This window comes from Leopardus geoffroyi, chromosome C3, assembly GCF_018350155.1.
Source record: "Leopardus geoffroyi isolate Oge1 chromosome C3, O.geoffroyi_Oge1_pat1.0, whole genome shotgun sequence".
NCBI lineage: Eukaryota > Metazoa > Chordata > Mammalia > Carnivora > Felidae > Leopardus > Leopardus geoffroyi.
This window is the reverse complement of record NC_059338.1, coordinates 114,668,254-114,692,903: the sequence shown is the minus strand read 5'-3', so window position 1 is coordinate 114,692,903 and position 24,650 is coordinate 114,668,254. Positions and strand designations below refer to the sequence as shown.

At 38.6% G+C, this 24,650-nt stretch overlaps 2 long non-coding RNA genes across 2 annotated transcripts in view; both read left to right on the top strand.

Annotated features, from left to right (window-relative positions):
* The window catches only part of LOC123585784, a 39,063-nt gene extending 28,971 nt beyond the window's left edge, over window positions 1-10,092 (top strand). Inside the window, exon 4 of the long non-coding RNA XR_006706424.1 lies at window positions 9,895-10,092. This is a non-coding gene — a long non-coding RNA (uncharacterized LOC123585784). The remainder of the gene's footprint in view (window positions 1-9,894) is intronic.
* A 1,633-nt stretch (window positions 10,093-11,725) lies between these two features.
* Window positions 11,726-24,647, top strand: LOC123585783. The gene is made up of 3 exons (XR_006706423.1): window positions 11,726-13,749; window positions 19,301-19,469; window positions 23,957-24,647. It is a non-coding gene; the product is annotated as an uncharacterized LOC123585783 (long non-coding RNA).
* Window positions 24,648-24,650: the final 3 nt, after the last annotated feature.

Below are 24,650 nucleotides of genomic sequence, written 5' to 3'. Positions count from 1 at the left end.
GCACTGGGAGAGATTCCCATTCACAGGACTGTAAGTTAAAAAAAAAAAAAAAAAAAAGAAAAAGAAAAAAAGAGAAAAAAAAATCATTGTAAACCTTCTCTTCATGCCACATATAAAGAAAATCTTCCTCTTTATCTAGTGAAACATCGATTCTTTCTCATAGTTAATTGCTCTAAATTAAATAAAATGTTTCTCAGAAACAAGATGAAATACATTTAGATATTTTCCTATACATTTGGAATGCTCTAAAAAGCCATTTGCAGCCCTTAAAATGATGGGCTCCATTTCTACTTCCTGTTCTGTAAATGAACCAGAATCAATAAAATATTTTATGGTTCTGAATATATTTAGTAAAATGGTTCCTCCCAAACAACACACACTTATGCCTAATATTCAAATTTATTATTATGTTCAACCTACTTAAAATGAAATGTAAGCTGCAATGAAGACCCAGGTAGTGATATCAATACAAAGAGTAGATGGGCCATCTCTAATATATTTCAGAACAGGTTTTCTAGTATTGACTCAACATTCAACATACATGAACAAAGAAGTTATGCGTAACTTCCTTTTGCAAGATAATTAAGAATTAAAGTACAAGTGAAAGTATGTTTTAGTCAATTACCTCCGGAATTTTCAAAAAAAGGTATATGTTTGTTTATAATGATAAACAGAAAAATTCTGAAGCCAAATATTTTACTTTTGGTAGTCCAAAGTTATGCTTTTTAATCTTAGAAGATGATTACGCCTTTTTTTTTTAATTATTTTTTTTTCAACGTTTATTTATTTTTGGGACAGAGAGAGACAGAGCATGAACGGAGGAGGGGCAGAGAGAGAGAGAGACACACAGAATCAGAAACAGGCTCCAGGTTCTGAGCCATCAGCCCAGAGCCCGACACCGGGCTCGAACTCACGGACCGCGAGATCGTGACCTGGCTGAAGTTGGACGCTTAACCGACTGTGCCACCCAGGCGCCCCGATTGTGCCTTTTAATCATGGAAGGAATTTCAAGAAAGCTGGTGGGGGGCAGTAATATAGATTAAAAAATAGCAAATGGCTTGTGAAAAAAAATAGCAAATAGCAAGTGGCTCCATGGTAAAAAAAGTCTTTCAACAAGCATACAATATTTGAAGAAGTCTAAGTGAAATTTTTGTGTGTTTTTCTTTTTAATGTAGAGTAACATAGGTATAGAGGGCTGTGTAATTAGTTACATTTTAAATAAAATTTATCAGATAAATATTTCTTATGTATTTGGTGGGTCTTAAAAATCCATATATGGACTCAAATGAAAGGTTACAGAATTTGGGATTGTTTGGCCTGGATATTAGAAGGATAAAGGATTATTATCAGAAGAACATTCTCTATCTCCACAGAGGACAAAGCAAGAGGAAATGAGCTTAAACTGTTTTAAAAGAAGGTGAGTCAACATGGCTATACCTTCAAGATCATTCTGACTGAGTTCACCAGTTAACAGAGTTCCACCTAAATGACTGATTGGATCAATTCAGCAAACAATCCATCAGCTAGTTATTTTGGCAAAGAATGCAAATGCAAAGCCTTTGATTAGAAGGAAGTACTCTTTTAATTAAACATTAGGACATAAATTCAAGTAAGATTATAGACTCTATCCCTAAAGGTCTTTCAAATTAAAGTAGACAGCTCTATAGATTGAATGGTTTAATCAGTCAATGAATATTTATTTAGTACCTACTTCATTCTTAACATTGAACTATTGAAAACAAGGGACTAGATAAGAGAATCAATTGAAATAACGGACAGTCTGTTACAGAATGAGTTTTGTCCCCCCAAAAGATGTGTCAAAGTTTTCATCCCCAGTACCTGTGAATGTGACCTTCTTTGGAAAGAGGGTCTTTGCAGCTGTAATTAGACTAAGATGACATCTTAAGGCTAGGCCCCAATCCAATATAACTGGTGTCTTTATAAGAAGAGAAGACAGAGACAAAGAGGGAAGGTGGCCATATGAAGACAAGAAGGAGAAGGCCATATAAATATGAAGACAGAAACTAGAGGCATGCACGTATAAGACAGAATGCCAAAGATGATTGGCATCCCCCAGGAGCTAGGAAATAGGCAAGGAAAAGATTCTTTCTCAGAAAAAACCAATCTGGCTGACACTTGGACTTTGAACTTCTAGCCTTCCAGAACTGTGGGATAATAAATTGCTGTTGTTTTAAGCCACCCGGTTTGTGGTACTTTGCTATGGCGGCTCTAGGAAACGAATACACAGTTTTTTTGTTTTTTTGTTTTTAAGTTTGCTCATTTGTCTGTAAATGTGGCTAGTAATTTTTGGGATTTTTTTGTTTTTACAGCTTATTTATTTATTTTTATTTTTAAATTTTTTTTTTTTTCAACGTTTATTTATTTTTGGGACAGAGAGAGACAGAGCATGAACGGGGGAGGGGCAGAGAAAGAGGGAGACACAGAATCAGAAACAGGCTCCAGGCTCTGAGCCATCAGCCCAGAGCCCGACGCGGGGCTCGAACTCACGGACCGCGAGATCGTGACCTGGCTGAAGTCGGACGCTTAACCGACTGCGCCACCCAGGCGCCCCTTATTTATTTATTTTTAGAGAGGGAGAGAGAACGCAAGTGGGGAAGGGGCAGAAAGAGAGAGAGAGAGAGGGAGACAGACATGTGGGGCTCAAACTCATGAACCATGAGATATTGACCTGAGTTGAAGTCAGACCCACTTAACCAACTGAACCACCCAGGCATCCCAGTGAATACACAGTTTTAAATTACTTTTTCTGTTACATTAAAATACAGTATAATCTTTTATTTTATTTTAAAAAATGTTTAATGTTTATTGATTTTTGAGAGAGAGAGAGAATGAGCAGGGGAAGGGCAGAGAGAGAGGGAGACACAGAATCTGAAGCAGCCTCCAGGCTCTGAGCTGTCAGCACAGAGGCCAGTGCAGGGCTCAAACTCAGGAGCCATGAGATCATGACCTGAGCCAAAGTCAGATGCTTAACCGACTGAGCCACCCAGGCACCCCAAGTATAATCTTTTATAAGTCATTGACTTATTCTTTTTTTGAACTGATTTTTAAAAACCAGCTTTATTGGCATATAGTTCACATATGATACCATTTACCCATTTAATAATATTAATAATAAATATTATTTAATAAATATTGGTCTGGAAACTAAAACTACTGGAAGAAAACATAGGTGAAAATCTTTTTGATATCGTTCTGGCAATGGTTTTTTTGAATATGGCAACAAAACACCAACCACAAAAGCAAAAATAAATAAGGTTGCATCAAACTAAAAAGCTTTTGCACAAGAAAGGAAACAATCGACAGAGTAAAGAGACAACGCATGGAATGGGAGAAAATATTTGCAAACCATACATCTGATAAGGAGTTCACATACAAATATATAAGGAGCTAAAACAATGCAGTAGCAAGGAAATAAATAACCCATGAAAAAAATGGGCGAAGGACCTGAATAGACAGTTTTCAAAAGAATATATACTAATGGCCAAGAGGTATATAAAAAGGCATTCAATATCACTGATCACAAGGAAAGGCAAATCCAAATCACAATGAGTCATCACCCCATGCCTCTTCAAATGGCTTTTTCAAAAATATAAACAACAACAACAACAACAACAACAAAACAAAAAACCAAGTGTTGGTGACAATGTGGGGGAGAAAAAGAATCCTTGTGCACTGTTAGTGGGAATTGGTACTTTCATTTTGGAAAACAGTATGGAGGTTCCTCAGAAGATTAAAAATATAGCTATTGCATGATCTGGCAACCCAACCTCCTAGTGTATTCTAAAGGGAATGAAATTGGTATCTGGAAGAGATATGTTCGCTGCAGCATTATTCATAATAGACGTGAAATGTACTCTACCTAAGCATTGACATATGAATGGATCAAGAAAATGTGGTATGTATAGAGATGGAATATTATTCAGTCTTAAAAAACAAAGAAAGCTTGCCATTTATGACAACAAGGATGAGACCAGAGAGCATTATGCTAAAGGGAAATAAGCCGGACACAGAAATACAAATACTGCATGATCTCACTTACTTGTGGAATCTGAAAAAGTCGAATTCATCCAAGCAGAGAACAGAATGGTGGTAATCAGGGATTGGGGGGGGGGGGGTGGTGGGGAGAAATGGAGAAAAGTTCATCAGAGAATATAAAGTTTCAGGTTTGCAAAATGAATACATTCTGGAGGTCTAACATACAGTGTGATGGCTGTACTTAATTATACTGTTTTGTTTACTTAAAATTTGCTAAGAGAGTAGATTTTAACTTTTCTCTCACACTCACAGAAAGCTCTGTGATGTGATGAACATGTTAATTATTTCGATTGTGGTAATCATTTTATAATATATATGTATTTTAAAACATGGACACCTTAAAAAAAGTATACAGCTAAGTAGATTTTAGTATATTGACAAAATGTGCAACTATCACCACAATCTAAGTTTAAACATTTTAAAAATCATTTTTTAAGTTTATTTATTTATTTTCAGAGAGAGAGAGAGAGAGAGAGACAGACCGAGCATGGGGGAGGGACAGAGAGGAAGAATTCCAAGCAGGCTCTGCACTGTGCAGAGTTGCTTAACCGACTGAGCCACCCGGACGGTCCCTAAATTTAGAATATTTTTAATATCCCCGTGCTTCCTCATTCCTCTCCTCCAGTCACTGGAAACAAGTGTACTTTCTGTCTCTATGGCTTTTACCTATTCTGGAAATTTCACGTAAATGGAATCCTATTTGGTTTTTCGTTACTGGCTTCTTTCAATTAGCCAAACGTGTTCCAGACTTACCCGTATTGTCACATGTATCAGCACTTTAGTTTTTATTTCCAAACGACATTCTCCTGTATGGAAACACAACTTTTGTTTCCTCATTCATCAATTAACGAGCACTGAATTTGTTTCCCCCGTTTGGTTGTTGTGAATAATGCCGGTACGAACATTTGTGCGAGCGTTTGCGGGGACGTGGGTTTCATTTCTCTTGGGTATAGGCCTGGAAGTAGATTGCCAGGTCCTGTGGTAACTCTTTGTTGAGCCTTTTGAAGAAGTGCCAAACTGTTTTTCTAAAGTGGCATTTCATATTTTCACCAGCAAATATGAGAATTCTAAATATGTTCTGAGTATTATCTTGCACATTCCTTATAGCAACCCACGAGGTGGGTACTGTTCATTGCCACCTCGTAGGGCAGAGTACACGGAGGTATAGACCGGTTGAGTAAATCGTCCAGCCTCACAATTTCCTCAGACCCCTTCTGAATGAGTAGGTTTCTGAAACTCCCTCTCTACGTCCCCCCACCCATTCTCCAGGACAAAACAGCCTCTTCTTCTCAATACATACTTTTGAAGACATCTCGGCTGTTCGTTCTCTGAACACTATGTCGTAAAGAGGATTCTGGGTGAGAGGGTACCACTGTCCACGGCAGTGTTCGAGGCAGGAAGACGGGGAAGTGTTCCAGGGCAGACATGGGAATATGAGATCCCAAATTGCTTTTATTTTTTCCTCTTGACTTTGTTTTATTCGGACATTTTGTAAGACTCAGAAGATAATGTATTTCTTGAAGACATTAAGGGTGACTTCTCACTGGATCTAGGAGGAAACCATGCCCCCCCAGACCAGCATGAGCAAGATCCATGATACTTACCTGACCAAACTATGAATTAAGTAGTATTCCTTAGGGGTTTGTGTGGGTTGAAATAGCAAGGAAAGCAATTCATTTCTAACGTTATGAAAAGAAAGAGTAAACAGATACCGTGTCTATCTTCAAAGGCTAGTGAAAATGGAAGCAACGGTGATTTCCATCCTGATGTGAATGACCATGTAGCTTGAAGTAAGGTGAAGTCTCTTAGGATTCCTTTAGCAGTACGCGTTTATAGTTTTTCTAAGAATGCTGTAGCAAATTACCGCTAACTCCAGTAGCTTAGAGTAACAGAAACTTATTCTCTCACAAGAGACTAGAAGTCCAGAAATAAGGTGTCAGCAGGATATGTTGTCTCTCTTCTCACTTCTGATGGTTGTGGGTCATCCCAGCCATGCCTTAGCTTGCAGCAGCATGACTTTACTCTCTGCCTCCATCATGACAAGGAACCTTCTTCCTTATGTGTATCTGTGTCTTCACATGATGTTTCTTCTCCTGCACGACTCTTTCTGTATCTCTTTTTTCTCTTCTCTCTCTCTCTCTTTTTTTTTGAGAGAGAGAGAGAGGGGGAGCAAACACGGGAGGGGCAGAGGAAGAAGGAGAGGGAGTCTTAAGCAGGCTGCACGTCTAGCACAGAGCTCAACGCTCACTACCGTGAGATCATGACCTGAGCCAAAATCAAGAGTTTCTGACTTAGCCACCCAGGCACCCCTGTGTCTCTTCTTTTCTAATATAGACACCAGTCAGATCGGAATAAGGGTCCATCCTACTCCAGAGTGACCTCATCTGAATATGTATCTTAATTACATCTGCAAGGATTTGGACCTATTTCCAAATAAGGTCACACTCACAGGTACCAGGAGTTGGATTTTCAACCTATCTTTTAGGGAGGACACAATTCAACCCACAACACAGTAGATTAGTGTTAATAATACAACTCCACTGGGACTAGTACTCCAATAGTATATTCCACTAGTATTCGTTTCTGATGATCTTTTGGACTTAGGTATTTGTAGTATGATTAAAAGGCACTGCTAAGGTATTATGGCAAATATTGATCATTATACATTCCAATCCCTATAAATTCCTATCTCCTTTGAATTTTTTTAATGTTTATTTCTGAGAGAGAGAGACAGAGCGTGAGCAGGGGAGGACCAGAGAGAGAGGGAGACACAGAATCGGAAGCAGGCTCCAGGCTCTGAGCTGTCAGCACAGAGCCCCTCGCAGGGCTCGAACCCACGAACCGTGAGATCATGACCTGAGCGGAAGTCGGACGCTCAACCGACTGAGCCACCCACGCACCCCCCCTAATATCTCCTTTGAACTAGAGGCAACCAATTTTTAAAATTCTGATTCTGATAATTCTGCCTTCACTCAGTGTATTTGTGGGAACTTCTATTTCAAGAGTGACGTAAGGGATAGTAAATTATTCCAAATCATGGCATGTGTTTATTCTTTGAAGAGGTAGTATGCTGTGGTGAAGAAAGTAGCTAGACCTAGTTGGCTAAAAACTGGGATTTAAACTTACTGGTGAAGTGACATTGTTCAGCTATAGCTATTTGCTCCAAGCAGAGGAGAACTGGAAAATCTTGTCTGCAGAGTCATGCTCAGTGAGTCTCAACCATAAAGTTTCACTGTTAAAATGCAGAAAGCTGGTCTGTCTTCATCTCCTGGTCCGTCCACTGACCGGCAGTGGCCAGGACACATCACCATTTGAATCTGGTAACCCTGTATGAAGAGAAGTGTTTGATCTAAGAGTCCCTGAGAGGTAGTGCCTGACAGAATTTCGCGGGTCTCCGGGTCCAAGAGGAAGTCTCCCTTCCTTGGTGTCTCTCAATTCTCATAGATCCTTTTGCCACCACGGTGTGTTTTCGGTCAATCAAATCTCTTTACCTGTATTCACAGCTATTATTTCCAAAGTTGCCATGGCAGGGGTGCTCTGACACACACCGGGCCCAGGAACACCTATCCTTCTGATCTTTCTATGCCTTCTGGAGAGTAGAGCAAGCATTGCCTCCGTTGCCTTTTGCAGATGGTTCGGGGAGGGGGTTAGAATGTGGGGCTGGTGGCCAACTTCCCAGATGTGAATTGTCTCCGTCCCATCCTGCAAGGAGGTCGGACGGTTTACTTACCCACCCCGTGCTTCAGTGTGCTCAGCTGTAGAAGGTGGTAATAATAGTACCTACCTCATGGGTTGCCATAAGGAATGTGCAAGATAATACTCAGAACATTTCCTGGCTCTGCTCTGCAAATGCTTACAAATACAACAATTTATAGTAATTGTTTTAATAATAATCACAGCTCAACTTCCACTCTTCCCTATTTTTCTTCTCTTACCCCCAGATCTACATTCTTTGGTCCTTCTGTGTTTGACCCTCAACTTGAGATTGGAGAACCACAGGACTGGATTCTGGGTACCCAAGTCCAGCCAGCATTATCATTGCCTGTTTTACCACAATTGGCTCCTAGCCCACCTCCTTACCTATCTTGACCTCCTGTGATTCTTTTTCCACAAAGGAGAGTCATTTTCTAAAACGTGAAGCACATCATACTATATCTCTGCTTAAAATCCTCCAGTGGCTTCCCAACATATTTTCTTTGTTTTGTTTGTTTTTGGTTTCAGGAGTAGAGTTCAGTGATTTCTCACTTGCATATGGCACCAAGTGCTCATCACAAGTGCCCTCCTTAATACCTATCACCCATCTAGCCCATCTGCCACCCACTTCCCTCCAGCAACCTTCAGTTTGTTCTCTATGGTTAAGAGTCTCTTGTGGTTTGTTTCCCTCTCTTCTCCCTGCCCCCTTCCCATATGTTCATCTGTTTTGTTTCTTAAATTCTACACGAGAGTGAAATCATATGGTATTTGTTTTTCTGATTGACTTATTTCACTCAGCATAATATATTCTAGTGCCACCCACGTCATTGCAAATGGCAAGATTTCATTTTTTTTGATGGCTGAGTAATATTTCACTATCGATATCGATAATGATATAGATATATACAACATCTTCTTTATCCATTCATCACCCGATAGACACTGAACTGTTTCCATAGTTTGGCTATTGTAGATAATGCTGCTATAAATATTGGGGTGCATGTACCCTCCTGAATCTTTATTTTTGTATTCTTTGGGTAAATACCTAAATGTGCAACTGCTGGATCATAGCAATTTAGATTTTTTAGGAACCTCCATAGTGTTTCCCACAGTGGTTGCCTCAGTTTGCATTCCCACCGACAGTACAAGAACGTTTCCCTTTCTCCCCATCCTCCCCGACACCTGTTGTTTCTTGTGTTGTTAATTTTAGCCATTCTGACAGGTGTGAGGTGGTATCTCATCCAATGCATTTAAACTCTCAACTTCCCACCTTTGTTTACAGATCCTTATGCATCTGGCCTCTTCAGTCATTGGGACCTCATGTCACCTGAGCGTTCCAAGCTCACTGTATCTAAGTACACTTGTGACAGCTCTCCTGTCTGCCTAGAAGGCTCACCCTCATGCCACTTCCTGTCACCTCATCTTAAGAGGCCTTTCGTGGCCTGCTAATTCAAAATTCACATTCTGTCAAATCAACCTACTGAAATTCTCTTCATTGCACATATCACCTTCAGTGCTTTCCTTCCGCTTATTTATTTGTACTGCTTACCTCTCCTCATTTGAATGTAAGCTCAGTTAGAATAGTAGCTTTCCTTGTCCTGTTTAGTGTTCTATTTCCTTCACCCAGAACAGTTCCTGGCACGTAGTAGTTACTCAGTAAAGTTGGTTGTTAGATTAATACTAATACTAACATTACTTTCTGTCTCAGTAGATGCACATTCTTTCCAAAGGAAACTCCATCTTTTTATGGGAATGGTGACATCTACTTACCACACACCTTATTATTTAGATTAGGTACAAAAAACAGTCTTGCCCTTAGTATAAGGACAGGTTTTTTGTTAATGAATAGCCCCTACAGGTAGAGAACAATCATGGTAAGTGGGCAAGGGTGACGAGGCATGTAAGGTCACATACCCAAATGTCCCATACTGAAGAAATTGTCCTAAAGCACCATTACATCATCTTTTTAAGCAATGAATATTTCGTATTCTATTCCATACTACCTAATTTTTGTTTTAGTTTATAATTTCTCTAAAAAAATTCAGGTAAAAATAACATTCTGGGATGATAAACTAAATTGTTAGTAGCACAAAGTAATTATTCAATTAATATTAATTAATTTTCTTTTATTATCTTCCGTTCCAGAGACCATGCCTTTGAGAAACAGTGAAACATCAGTCAACGTGGTACATTTGTACATGGATAGAGAAAGTCTGGAATAAATTAGCAGCATCAATAACTTCTGGCAAAGGGATGAGATAAGCACATGAAGAGATACTTCAAATTTTTGTTCTACTTACTTCTGTGTAGTTTGGATTTTTAAAAAAACTTAAAAAAAATCTCCATGTGGTCCTTATGTTATTAAAAACAAACTAACGGAAGCAAGGAAATAAAAGGATGAAAATTCCACACTTTTTCATTAAAGTAAACATGAGGAAATTTGGAGAAACTTTAGAGTGATACAAGACAATAGTTTAAAAAATGACTATGTTTTGAATTGGCACCGATATCAGTTTTTTGTTTCTAAAGTGCAGCTCTGAGGATTAAAAAAATAAACAACTTGCTGTTCATAGCAGCCGCAGTTTATTTGGAAAAAAAGATCTAAAAATATAGCTAATTAGTAAGTTATTTATAGCATATTAAGATGAGTAGAATAAATGATTAATTTCTGTAATAATATTTTGGTTGTGACTATCAGAACATCAAGTGGCTTAACTGAAACGGCAAAAGAAAAATTCCACAAATGAGAACATTTTAGAACTAAAGGAAATTAGTTGCAAGGAAAGGTTTGACTGTGTTCAGACAGTTGTATGTTTTCCAGTGTGTGCTTGGATAAAGTAATGCACGTGAAAACCAACAACATGACAGTGGGATTGTATCATTTTCTTAACAGTTTTATCTAATGTTGTCATGTTTTAGCATTTTAATTTTATTATTTATTTTTTAATTTTTAATCTTTATTTTTGAGAGAGACAGAGCGAGAGAGAGGGAGAGGCAGTGTGAGCGGGGGAGAAACAGAGAGAGGGAAACACAGAATCTGAAGCAGGCTCCAGGCTCTGAAATGTCAGCACAGAGTCCGACACTGAGCTCGAACTCGCAAACCGCGAGTTCATGACCTGAGTCAAAGTCCAACGCTTATCCGACTGAGCCACCCAGGAGCCCCTGGAATTTAGCATTTTTTAAATACATGAAAAATTTAAGAATTTGCATTTATTTGTATGTTGCTTATTTTTATCTTACTTTTGTAATCAAATAACTTATACTAAAATTAACACATAAGAATTGAGGATAAAATTATCTATCTCACATGCTTTGTCTTTATTCTTTTTCTTTTATTGTCTTAATTTTTGTTCTAATTTTTCACTTTGTTTTTATGTTTTCAAGCCACGCTTTTCTCTTTTTGTCCTTTTCTTTATGCTACTTCTAGTGATTATACTTTTTAAAAAGTGAGATGGATCATTTGGGGGATGAGTAAAACATTCCAATTTGGGATTCGATTCCAAATATCCAATGAACGTGTGTAGAAAAATATTCAGGTTTTTTTTTCAATTTGAATACAGTAATCTATGTGGAAACCTAATGGGGACAGATGCTCTGAAAAATGGTTGTATTTACATTCAAGATTAGAGTCTCCTGAAGAATAGGAAATAAAAGATCTTTGTGAAGCATTTCCAAATCAAAGACAAAGGAGAAATCATGCAATTAGATATAGGAAAGCATATGAAGATGTTCAAGTTCAATAATACAGTCTGGTTAAAATTAAAGAGAAGGAAAGTATGATTAATAAAGCTTAAGTATATAATTCAGCCATCAATTTCTATCTTGCTTCCAAATTTCAAATTGCTAATAAAATTATTATGATATCATTATCACAATGTTAAGTAATTACAAAACCCACAAATTATATATAAAAATGATTATTAAAATATGTAATAATAAAGTCATTATTCTTATGTATAGGTAAAATATAATGATTGCTTTTTAAATTCAGGGTATAATAAATGTCATGGTGTGATCAATGATAGTACAGGATCAAAGTTTGAGATGAGGTCAATAAAACCACAAACAACCTTACATTATTTTCAGTGGATTTCTACACATGATGACAAAACAGCTGTGCTTCAAGCCTGCCTTTACAACAAATTATGAATAGGCATGAAAACAATGACAATTACTGTAGCTGTAAAAGGATCCATTGCCCATAGATGTTTAAATTGTTCCATATCACTTAGGTTGATATATAAAATCTCGTGTTATCAAGAGGGCAGTAAAATTAGCCCTACTATCATAGATGAGTTAATACTTGGAATGTTTAAATGATGTGCCCAAGTCAAATAACCAGCTATTAAACAAAGAAGAAAGGGCATGTAAGTCTACTCCATGAGGCAACTGAGGAGATAAGATGTTGCATAAGCCGTAAAGTTTGGAGGCATCTCTAACTTTTGATAAATGTTAAATAAAAGAAATATATGCAAAACGGTTAATAACCAAATGAAATTGAAAGGCTCATAATGAAAACCAGCTACTCCATTTTCTACCTTCCCCACCCCTTTTGACACCCCTTCCCTGACCACTTTCTGCTCCAGGTACCGTTCCCCAAAAGCAACTACTTTTAATTATTTAGCTGTTTCTTCTGTTAATTACACTAAGGCTCAACAGTATTAAAAAAAAACAAGTAACCGAAATAATGCATATAGCAACCAACTCTATTACCAAGTCTTAAATGTTTCAGAAACACAGAAACTTAGTGCCATCAGTGAGAATATCAACGGTCATTTTATAGAAGTCCTAATCAATAGATTTTTGTTAGAGGAAATGATGGACAACAGACCTTTTTTGTATATAGGATTTTGTGGTCAGCTCTTTTTATTTTCACTGAAGACAAAAGTCATCTCTATTATATCGTGGTATTCAGAGAGAATTATGTTGGCGTATGCTTTGAGTAGGATGGTCTCAACAGCAAAGTAGCATCTGCCCAATAAAATGTTCCCTTGAAGCATCCTTTGGCAATCTTTGTCTTGGCAAAGGCAGTCCTCTGGTCATGTTACCTGGCGTTGGTCTTTTGAGGACAACAGAGTTAGTGGATGCAGGCTCTGAACCCAGCCTTTGTTCATGCCTCGTGATGGGCAGGGACTGGATGAAATCTGTTCACAGAGAGCTGTCAGTTGTCGGGTCGGTACCTATGGGATCTATCAAGCATCACAGCAAATTCTGCCTTATACTGTCAATGCTTTACGTTATCTCCAAAATTGCATCTTTCTTTAACTAGTATCTGGTGGGATAGAGATAGCCTTTCAGAGGCTAGGTGTTATCTCCTATAAGCTGTCGTATTTTTATTGCTTGCCTTGAAATCTTAAGGGGCAAGAAGTATGAAGAAGCCGTCATTTATTATTTTTATGACAATATATTAAACTGGATTATTAATGCTCATCTTATTTTCATAATCATATGCTAAAAAATGGATTGTCAAGGTGTAGATACACCCAGAGATCATGGAATTTTAAAAAAGGAGATTCCTTCATCTCAGATGCTACTATTGAAGTGTCCAACTGTTTCCTTCCCTGTACTGAAGTGGAACAAGGAAAGCTAGACCTGCTTAAATGATGCTATAAAGACTGCTTAAGTAATTGGATACATTGTCAGTGGCTGTCAGGAAGAAGGTCGTAGAATACCACACTCAGTGGCTCTTTATCTGGGTTCAGCGATAAATGCCAGCTCAGTTCACTCAGTCAGCTTGCCTCCCTAATGATATGCTGAAGCATTAAAAATGGATTTCTTCTTTGTCAATAGTACATCATGTATATCTAAAATGAGTGGCAGTTTTCCACTCTAATTTGGTCCTTAGAATTTTCTTTTTCTTTTTCTTTCTCTCTCTCTCTCTCTTTTTTTTTTAGGAAGTTGGTACATGAACTCGGTTTGTGACACGGCTATAGCTCTACAGATTTTCAGTTTTGAAAAGTAGAGGGGTATCACAGAAAGATGAGTAGCCAGAATCTTTGGGTGAGTACTTGCTATTAACAACTGTGGAAACCAGTTAATTAGTCATTTCTCTGCAGCTCAGTTTCCTCAGCTGTACGTGTGCAATTAAAATATCTTCCTGATGGTGCTGTGAGGATTAAATAGAATAACGTAGGTACAAAACACAGTAGGTCCTCAGAATATGCTTATCTGATTCTAGATAATAATGCCTTTAAAAATAAAAAAAAAATGATTCTCTGATGTTCAGTTGACATTTTCTTGGTTGAAAATGATCTAAGTAAATTAGATCTAAACAATAACAATGGTTGGAGGCTATGGTCCAACAGGAACACTCATTTAATGCTGATGAGAGTGAAAATCGATTCAATCACTTTGGAAATATTCTGCTATTACCTAAAGAATGTGACTAGCACGGAGTCCAGTAGTTCTAATCTTAGTTATACTTACTCAGCCAGAGATATTCTTGTTATATGTACCTGGAGACATAATTCAAACATGATTTTAGGAGCACTGTTTGTAGCAGAAGGAAAACTATAAGCAATCCACATATCTCTCAACAACAGATTGACAAACCGTAGAATGAATAAGCTTTTTAAAGGGGAACTTCATCTGTTTAAAGCAACATGAAAGGATCTCACAAACATAATATTAATCCAAAAGGCAAGTTAGAAAGATATACAATGTATACAGTGTTCCATTTTATATAAAGTGCAACAACAAACAAAACCAAAACAGCATAGTTTAGACTATCTATCTATCTATCTATCTATCTAATCATCTATCATGTATCTATGCATCTATGATGAAACCGTACAGCAAAACAAGGGAATGCTTAATATAAGGTTTAGGATAGTGATTACTTTTGGTAGGGAAGGAAGGTGATGCAACTGGGAAGAGATACCAAGGTCACTTCTTAACAAACTGGTTTCAGTCCTTTTTTAAAAAATCTGCAATTGCCTCTCTTTTACTTTCATTTTTTAAAAAGCCTTAATTTTTTAGAGCAGTTTTAGGTTCACAGTAAAATTGAAAGGAAGTTTCAGAGATTCCCCAGGTAGGTTTTGCTTCCACACATGGATAGCCTCTTCGTTATCAACATCTTTCACCAAAATGGTACATTCGCTACAATTGTTAAATCTGTATCAACACATCATAGTCATCGAAAGTCCACAGTTTACATTGCGGTTCATTTTTGATGTTGCACATTCTATGGATTTGGGCAAATGTACAATGACATGTGTTCACCATTACTGTATCATACAGAGTACTTTTCCTTCCCTAAAAATTTTCTGTGCCTTTCTTGCTTATCCCTTTCTGTCCCTCACTCCCCCAAATCCTGGCAAACACTGATCATTTCACTGTCTTCATAGTTTTTCTGACCTTTTCCAGAATGTCATACAGTTGGGACCATACTGTATGTAGCCTTTCCAGCTTGGCTTTTTTTTAATCTATGTAATATGCATTTAAGTTTCTTCTATGTCTTTTTATGGTTTCAGAGCTCATTTTTTTCTAGTATTGAATAATATTCCATTGTCTGGTTGTACCACCTTTTATTTATTCACTTACCTACTGAAAAATATCTTGGTTGCTTCTAAGTGTTGGCAGTTACGAGCAAAACTGTTACAAACATCTGTACCTTTGTATGGACTTAAGTTTTCATTTCCTTTGAGTAAATGCCAAGGACTATGATAGCTGGATTGTATAGTAAGTGTATGATTGCTTTTGTAAGAAACTAGCAAACTGTCTTCCAAAGTGGTTGTGCTGTTTTGCATTTCCACCAGCGGTGAATGAGAGTTACTCCACATCCCCGCCATCATTTGGTGTTGTCAATTTAATCTATTTTAGTTTTTCTGTTAACAAATTAGCACAAAGTGGAATGTTTAAGACAATTGAAATTTACTCTCTCCATTCTGGCAGTCAGAAGTCCAAAATCTATGTATCAGCAGAGTTCTTTCCTTCTGGAGGTTTAAAAAAAAAATTTTTTTTTTAATGTTTATTTATTTTTGAGAGAGAGAGAGAAACCCTGAGCATGAGTGGGGGGAGGGGCAGAAAGAGAGAGGAGAGTAGGGGGGGAGGGGTAGAGAGAGAATCGGAAGCAGGCTCCAGGCTCTGAGCTGTCAGCACAGAGCCCAGTGCAGGGCTTGAACCCACAAACTGGGAGATCATGACCTGAGCCAAAGTTTGATGCCTAACCGACTGAGCCACCCAGGCACCCCATCCTTCTTGAGGCTTTAAGAGAGATCTGTCCCATGCCTCTCTTTTAGCACCGGTGGTAATTCTTGGCATTGCTTAGCTGGTGTGTGCCTCAACCCAATCTCTGTCTCCATTTTCACATGGTCTTCTCTGAAAGTCTATATTCTCCTTTTCTGTCTTTCACGAAGACATATGTCATTGAATTTAGGGTTCACTCAACTCCAGGATGATCTCCTTTCAAGATCCTTAGCTTAATTAATCACATTGGCCAAGACCCTTTCTAAAATAGTCCCATTTACAGGTTCTAGGTAAATGTATCTCTTTGAGCGTCCATTATTCAACCACTACAGTAGTTGTACATTTTATTGTTATTCCGTGAGTATAACAGACATGTTTATTCCTTTGGGTGTTTGATATATTTTTCAACAAAAGTAAATATGCTTAAAATAAAAAAGCGAAAAAAAGAAAATAGAGAGAAAATGTTCTAATGCCAATTGTGTGATTACGTTGTCTTCCCAAGTTGACAGCATAAAATAGAATTTTCTCAGTAAAGAAGTATTTTCCTAACATTTTGAAGTAAAATATGTTGTTTATGTATTCATATTTATATACATGTATATACATATTACATATTGAATTCTCAATAGAGTCAATTTCGAAATGTACTGAAGCTGAGTTTTCTATTCCTACATATATCCTATTAGAAATAACATTAAGCCTGATGTGATGCTTGAGATTCTTTTTAATTTTGACGGTTAAAGTTCTGGATTCAAAGAATAAAGCATTAAATAAGAATTTTAAGTTGATTTTCGAGTAGTTTCTTCTGATACCATTGGGCGCTTCATGAAAGAGGAAAAAGAAAGGATCATCTGAAAGGAAAAGGTTCATCCTGACTGATAGCATAAGAAATACATGGCTATCATATTGACCACTAATTTCTAAAATATTAATAACCCATGTTGGAAGCGATGTGAATATACAGTCACCTTTTTCATTACTGGGAGGAGTGTGGTTTATCATCATCTTTCCAGAATGAAACTTGGCAGTGTATATCAGGAAGCTTACAAGTATTTTTGTGCCCTTTGACCTAGTAATCTACTTATAGGAGTTTCTATTGAAGAAATAAACAAATATTCGTCTAGATTTATACAAAACATATTTAATAGAGGATCATTAACCATAGTATAAAACTGGAAATAACTTAATTTTCCAGAAATAGGATGAGTAGTCGCTACCCGTTCCAGTTTCTATTACCATGTAAAAAACCGTCCCCCAACCGGGGGGGGGGCCTAAAATAAAAATACATTATTACATCTCACGATTTGTGTTCGAAGAGCACAGTTAGATTGTACTGTCTCTGCTCCATCATGTCTGAGGCTTCAGGGGGTTCACCTAAAAGCTGGGAGCTGAATGGAAGAGCTGGGCGTGTCTCTTTCTCTCTACAACATCTCCACGTACCTAGTTTGGGCTTCTCCACATCCGGGTGGGCTCAGCATAGCTGGCCATTCACGCGGCAACGCAAGAGTTCACTACTGCGTTTTGCAGGAGGAAAAAACGGAAACTTTGGTTTCTCATGGCTTGCTTGGAATCTGGAAGAGCGTCTGTCACTTCCACCATATTCTCCTGGTCAAAGCAGTTAGAGAGCCTATCCATATTCATGAGGAGGGGACACAGGCCCTAACTTCTGATGGAAGGAACGTCAAGGAGTGTGTGTCAGTCTTCAAATTTTCGCATTTGACGATAAAATCGCAACCAGTTAAAAGTATTGCACTGCTAATTGTTGGAAAACAAAGAGGGTAATCATTCTGAATAATACGTCTTGGTTGTAATTTTAAGAGAAATCAGCTGATTTCCAAGGAAATTCCAAAATAAGAGAAATACTTTGCATAATGGTGTGATCTCTGAACCAAAATAAAAATCTTCTATGGTAGCTCCTTTGAAGATGGGTGTGTATTTGCATGCAATGTTTTGAGAAGTTTATGCAAGTTGTGAACATTTTTATAGCTTTATTCTTGTGAATATCAGAAACAATTGAACTTCACATGACATCAAAGTCAAAAAGAAATTGGTGACACAAATTAGTTGCAGATAGGAGAAATGGTGACAGGTCTCTAGGGACATCTGCAGCCTAAAGATACGCGAAGAAATACAAAGACTCAGTAAAGGAAAAAACACCAAAAAATGATGAAAAAAGACAAAAGGGGAAAAGTTTGAAGCATATTTTAAGAAGATAAAATGTCAGGGTCTCCTGGGTGGCTCAGTTGTGTCCGACTTGGGCTCAGGTCATGATTTTGCAGAGTTCAGTCCCCGAGTTGGGTTCTGTGCTGACAGCACAGAGCCTGGAGGCCGCTTCAGATTTTGTGTTTCCCTCTCTCTCTGCCCCTCTCCCACTCGTGCTCTGTCTGTCTCTCCAAATAAATAAATAAATAAATAAATAAATAAATAAATATTAAAAAGAAGAAGAAGAAAAATATCAGCATTTACAAGGAAATAAGTGAGATTTGTAACTACTCGAAACTTGTAACACCACTATTTGGCATGTATTGAAGGTGACAAATTAAAGGCATTGCTTTTTCAGAGGTGTCTGTAGAAACAAAATGTTGAAGACAAGAAATATTGAAACAAACGGAGTCATGATTAGAGTAATGGTCAAGGAAATTATGGAATAGCAATGTATGAGAATATTATATAACCATAAGATTAAAAAATTGAAAGACTAAGACTAAGAAAGACTGCATCATAAAGCTAATTGAAAATATATAATATAAAAGTGTCAGCATGCTAGAGTTAACATTTTGTGAAAAATACAAGTGGTAAAAACTGGTATCCAGCTCAGACACGAAAATCTAACAGGGTCTACGGATAGCTGTTCCTTGGTAGGTTTGCTTAGTGTTGCAAATCTTACATTATTATGTAAGGGAGTGGTAAACCACTGTTGCTAAATATAGGACAGCAGAGCTGGAAATTCAAAGACTCTTTATGTTTCCTTTTTTAAGGATCAAACGAATTATGTTTTTAAAGATTATTTTAAAATATAAGGAGAAAAGGGGGACGGAAAGCTGTATGCATACGAAATTATGAGATACCATTTTCATAAACTCCTCCTCATCCTTCTGCAATTATGGTTTTGCCAACTACGGTAATATGGTCATAAACCAACACTGATCTTTTTAAAGACGTGAGGTTCTGTTTAGTATCCTTACACCCCAGAGCCGCACAATTATTGCCCTTCCTTTACACGCAATGAGAAAGAAGGGCTGTTTCCTTTTTAATTTACTTTTTATTATTTATTTATTTATTCATTTATGTATTTTAAATATGGAGCACTTCACGAACTTGTGAACTCGTGGCCATGCTAATCTCTGTATCCTTCCAATTTTAGTGTATGTGCCGCTGAAGCGAGCCCAGGAAGAGCTGTTTACACGCTATTTCCGTAATGCATGGCCAGGGTTAAACCAGGTCCACAGAAATGTACTTTTCATCATGATAACTTGTGAATACGAAAAATTACTTGAAGGCATTTTTTTCCCCCTTCTACCTTGGAAGAGCAAGTAAGGAAGAATGCAAGTATTAGTTGCCCCATTTTAATTCAGAAGCGTATTTAAGACGTGGGATCTGAGCGTCATGAAACTTGTAAATACTTGCCTCAGTAGACTGTGTTCCAACAGACAGTGCAAAATCATGCCTGTCTCTTCCTTGACTCAGAGGGTAGTTAATGTCCCGTAATAGTGACAAGGACAAAGGTTGCAGGGCATGGATAAAAGGAATTTTACTAATAGTTCTGTTTCTAGGGACCCCAGAGATACAGTCCAACTGTAATTTAGGAGGTCTAGCAACAGTAAATTATTTGTTCAAGGGCTCAAAGCTATTCAGTGAGTCAGGGCTTTGGCTGTGCTATCAGGCGTCCCATCTGCTGCGTCAGGTCACCTTGGTCCACATCCCTGGCCCTCGCTCTGCCCAGTACCCTGGTCCCGGAAGGTTGGTTGCCGGAGACTGTGCCCTGGAATCTCTGGCTCCTCCCATCATTTCCATTTGTAAGTAACTTATGTCCCCACATCGTGATATCAAAATATTTTCTTGGAATATAAGGCTAATGTGTGTAGACTAGTCACCCTATCTTTTGTGTCCTAATACGGTGGTTCTTAATGTTTAGCGTGCATCCCGGTCATCTTGAGGGCTTGGTGAAAGAGAGATGGCCAGGCCTTGCTGCCAGGCCTTCTGACTCAGTAGATGTAAGGAGGTGGGAGGGTGGTGGGGCTGAGAGTTTGCATTTTTAACAAATTTTCACATAATGCTGATACTGCTGGTTAAGGGACTGTATCTTGAAAGCCAGGGCTCTTCTAAAACATTTTTTGTGTCATTGTGTTCATGGCAGATTTTGTGTTATCTATGTACTGTAGGAATTATGGATGTTTCCTAATCCTTCCACACCCTTTTGCTGGATGCACACTGAATTTATGAGCCCAGTCATAAGAAGACTGGCCCAACCTTCACCTGGTGGCTTGTGTGGAGCTCCTGATGCTAACTGAGATAAATCCTGCCTCTACCGTCCAGCACCTTTCATGTTTAGGCTAAAATTGCCCCCTCCAGAGATTGCTTAGCCCAATAGATTAGAAAATCCTTGGCACGATGTCATGATCTAATGAGATTACTCTTTAACCTTCAATTTCCAGTAACATTCCAAATGCTAGGGAACTATTAAAGCCACAGTGCAATCATAAAATGTATACTAATGATCTCTCAGGGACAAATGTATTTGGAGTAGGAACCATTAGATAGAATAAGAATTCTAGATACATTGTTTTGATTCATGCTAAGAATTTGTGGTTTATCCTTCACATGGGTTTCTACATTCCTTTCCCCATATATCATTTTTTAAATGAAAAAAATCAGTATCACAGTATTGGGTTTTCCAAAGAGTTCACAATTACCACCAGTAGTTAAATAATAGTATTTTGGATGTTCGAGAATTACTAGTAGAGGTCAGCTGAAGGGAAAAGAGAGTAACTGCAAAACTAGCCAAATAAGAGCCTCACCTGAAGTACCCGCATCCTTTTTCTCTACTCTCGTCTCTGCTTTGGGATGAAGGTTGAGTTCCGGAAGAGCATTAAAATATCTTGTGGCTAGGGGTGCCTGGGTGGCTCAGTCAGTTAAGCAGCCTTATCAGGTCATGATCTCACGTCTTGTAGATTCGAGCCCGGCATCGGGCTCTGTGATGACAGCTCAGAGCCTGGAGCCTGGTTCAGATTCTGTCTCTGTCTCTGTCTCTCTCTCTCAAAAAATAAATAAACATTAAAAAATTTAAAAAAATCTTGTGGCTTCATCGAGATGATGTAAATAAGGCACATCCTAGCACATGTTAGAACTTCCATATCTGCCCCACCACCCGACTCTACGATATTCTCCTTTGTGTGGAGTAAAGGCATGTGGCTAAAAGAAAAGTTATTCATGCATTCTACTTAGGCACATAGTTCCCTGCTGCCTGGCTAGCCTAGAAAGGAGTCTAATTTGCTGATGATCACAATTAGGAGGGAATGATCCATTACATTACCTTTAATGAGCTGCAGAAGGTCACTAGGTTATGGATGGTCCCATGCAAAGGTTGTGGTTCAGGGTGATAGGAAATCCCTGACAGCGTCTTCCTGACATTTGTGCAGTGGCCATAACAAAGGAAGGATTGCTAGTTTGCAGTCATTGGAATGCCTAAACTTCACTGCATCTTTCCATTTGGACAAGCTTTAGTGTTACTACCTCAAGTGCTTAATAATTTATATACAGAGCTTATGTAACTGGCAGTTATGATGCACAGCATTAACTTAGAAGTGGTCTCGTAGTTGAAGGGATGATAGAGTTTCCACATTTATTATATTTCCTCTCCCTTGATTTTAAGGGTACATTTAAACTTCTGCCAGTAAATTCAGGAGCTCTGAAAACCAATTAATGATTTAGTTAAAAAGTCTGCAGCAGAACGTATTAGACCGACTTGTCTCTGAGAGCGAGGAAGACATTTCTATGGGGAAATTTCCACTTTGAGACATATTAATATTTTTATTCGTATTAAAATTTTTTTGATGTTTATTTATTTTGGAGGGAGAGAGAGAGCGTGAGGGGGGAGGGGCAGGGAGAGGGAGACACAGAATCCGAAGCAGGCTCCACGCTCTGAGCTGTCAGCACAGAGACTGATGCGGGGCTCGAACTCATGAACCGTGAGATCATGACCTGAGCAGAAGTCGGACACTCAACCGACTGAGCCACCCAGGTTCCCGTAGACACATGAATATTTTTAAACATCGATGAAATATAAGCCTTTCAAGAAGATGAAACAAGAGGAAGGCAAATGTAGAATATTTGCTTTATCATGCACTGAAGGCGTACTTAACTGATGATATGAACTTGGCTCTGTTGTATTATTCTAGTCGAGCAATAAATAGAACATTAAGGTTTATACAGCATTCAGTAAACTGTAACAGAATGTGCTTGAAAGGCTTCTAATTTTTCAAAGACAAGTCGTTTATTTTGTAAAAGCGAATAAAAATGAAACTAGAAAAACATGTCGTTTCTCAAACCGTACCTGTGGTGTAAGAAAGGTTATTGGATTAACTAAAGGCATTTTTGAACTCGTGACTGAAAACCCTAGCTTTCCTTATGCCCAAGTAGAAAATATCTGTATGTTTAAAACATGGATGGCTGGGGAATGTTCCAAGGGGAATGGTAGCAGGGGAAAAATAAGGTCCGAGTCTGGAAAGTGAGTCCATTTGGATGTCACTTCGATAAAGGCATAAATACCTGAGAACCTCTCCATTTAAGAGGATAAACATATCACAGGTGAAGAACACTCACCTAATGATTTCAAGCTCACAGCAATCTTCTCTACACCATTATCATAAATTGCTGGCTTGGCAAGGGAGACATAACTAAGGAATTCATTGTTTGAAGCAACTCTTTTGACAGAGTTTCTTTCCCGGTTCGTATTTATATGTGTGCGGCTGCCCCTATTTGTATCTTTGACAACGCAGCTTCATTTTCACTCAGTGTGGTTTTTCTTATCATGGATATTTTACCATTGCACGTCGAGTTATTTTTCCTAAGTGCTGTCTACAAAGGGAAAACAGAATGTAGAGGTGCATGGTTAAAAAAAAAAAAGTTCGACTGGTTTGGGCACAGTCGCACGGTCTCCCTTCATGTGGGTACAAACACTTTAGCCAGGGCTAATTGTGGGCTGGTCACATCCTCAGAATTAAGTGTCTAATTGTTCCCACAATGGTCTTGGTCTAATTGTGGCTGCAATTAGCTACAGGTGCAATGTTTGCACCTGCAGCTAATAGAGGGCTTAAGCTACCCAAAACAAGTTGCCTGAGCAAAGTTAGGGCCCTCGCCTTCCAGGTCCCCAAACCCTTGAAGCAGCCTGTTTTTATCCCAAAGATACTGTTTCGCAAACATCCTTTATTGTGCTAGAACTTCCCTTGGTCTATCATCCTTTGCATTCTGTGTCACAGTGTATCATTTCTCCCCACGAGAACAGAGTAGATCTGGGCATTTATATATATATTTTTCACGGAAACAAAATCTTTGTTAAATAGTTCCTGAAAAGAATAGATGTTGCCCATTATCTGAGTGGAAAGCCTCGTTTCTGCAAAGAGCAGATCAAGGAGTAAAGAAAAGGGTTTTTTTTTTTGATGGCAAAGAGCCACGACTGGGGCACCAGCCATCAAAGGCGCCCCTTCATTATCAATATAAATTTATATAAAATTTAGCAAGTGAAAACAAGACAGGGACTCGCATAAACATCTGGTTCACAACAGCAGTATTTTTGCCCATAGACTCATTTTTAATAGTCCAGGTGTATTTGCTAATTTACAGTTAGTACCCGAGGAACGTAGCACCTACTCGCCAGGCACATTTTTCTGAATGAAGAAGACGATATTGAAGCAGTGGCTCGTGGGTCATTTATACCGTTTTAGCCACGGAAATTTTACTTTGTTTTCTTTTTCATCTGTCCCCGTGCCGCCTTCCCCGTCCCATTTCCTCTACTTGGAAGAGGGCTAATACGCCATTCTCATTGTTCTTCCTGGGAGTGCTGTACATCTGGGTCGGACTTCCTAATGAAATGGTGGCCTTTCTGATGAGTCCAGCTGGTCAGTGACATGGTGTGGCCCTGTTTTGAACGCAGCGTGGAGTCAAGGGAGAGAGATGGTCGGCGCTCCCTTGAAGGCTGGGCCGTGGGGAAGAAGGCCTCACAGAACAATTGGCCAAGGCGTGGCCCAATGATTAGCAGGTGCTGCCCTCTCTGCCCTTGGCTGTATTTCCTGGTCAGCGAAGAAGCTTGTATCAACACGCTTGGAACGGATGAAGACATGGATGTTTCCCAATTGTTTGACTTCTAACCTTCCTGGGTGACCTGCACGTCACTAGCTGAGAGGCCACAGCAGAGCCCGGATGGGGCCTCCCGGCTTCTAGGGTGGATTGCCAACTAACGAATAAGGCCATTTGACGCCGGTCTCGAGGTTAGAAGTCAACAGTCAGGATTTTCACAACATCATCTCTTAAAGACGTTACTAAGTGGACACACATCATCCTTACAACTCCTGGAACTCAGAGAGGAAACCGTCTGGCTTTGGAGCTGTTGCCAATGATGGCTTCAACGGGATTTTTGTAATATTCGAGTAGAGTGACACCCGAAATTTTTACAGATCCTCAAAATCTTTGAAAGGCATTTAAGTAGTTGTGGCTGC